The sequence below is a fragment of the Schistocerca serialis genome, chromosome 1 (genome assembly GCF_023864345.2).
Source record: "Schistocerca serialis cubense isolate TAMUIC-IGC-003099 chromosome 1, iqSchSeri2.2, whole genome shotgun sequence".
NCBI lineage: Eukaryota > Metazoa > Arthropoda > Insecta > Orthoptera > Acrididae > Schistocerca > Schistocerca serialis.
Genome location: NC_064638.1, coordinates 838,904,551 through 838,905,400, shown reverse-complemented (window position 1 = coordinate 838,905,400; position 850 = coordinate 838,904,551).

The window sequence follows — 850 nt, the reverse complement described above, 5'->3', positions numbered from 1 at the left end:
CGTTCCGAGAGCTCCTACACCTGCACTGTTTGATGCTGTCGTACATTGTCATCCGTAAAAGTGCACTTCTTAAAAGAACCACGTTATGAAGGAGTACAGTGTCAAAACAACGTTGACTGGTGAGCGTACCTTACTGATAGATCTGGGTGCAACAATACGTGACACCAGCAATACCTAAATGATAGTGTTTGACAATGCACGACGTATCATCATATGCTGAGAGCTGGGAGCACGTAATGCTTTCGGGGAGATTATCGAGCATGATCGTTTTGGTTGTTCAGGTGTTACGCTCTGAGGAGACATAACTTTGATTGGGGTACTGATCTTCCTAATATTTGAACAGTTACAACAGTTGTGGTCCAGCGTGTCTCAGGAGCAGACACCACGGCTTTGTGATACCCTTCCCAACAGAGTTAGTGCATGCATGCAGGCCAGAGGGGACGCAACGTTACATCGACAAGTGCGCTCATTTGCACAAGTTCTTTGTAATTTGACCAAATTTTATAATCACGGAAATGACTTTACATACACTCCCAGCCCATAAAGTTTTACTTCGTTTCCGTCTCCCCATCTGAATGATTCACTTTTATCGTCAGACAGCGTATAAACGAAACAACTTTTAACAAGTTGCAGTTTTCTCGTAGGAGATGCGTTTACGCAGGTTCAAATGACTCACCTGATTTGTCTGTCAGCTACTCCCACATAATTGATCGTGTGCATCTGTTTGGTAGCCTGGCTTATACCCTCAGCAAAATGCAGAAAATACCGAAGGCATCTGACAGACACTAACGTTAGCAATTCTAGACTCCATAATGTTGGAAACTGCAGTCCACAGTGACTTAATTTCAAG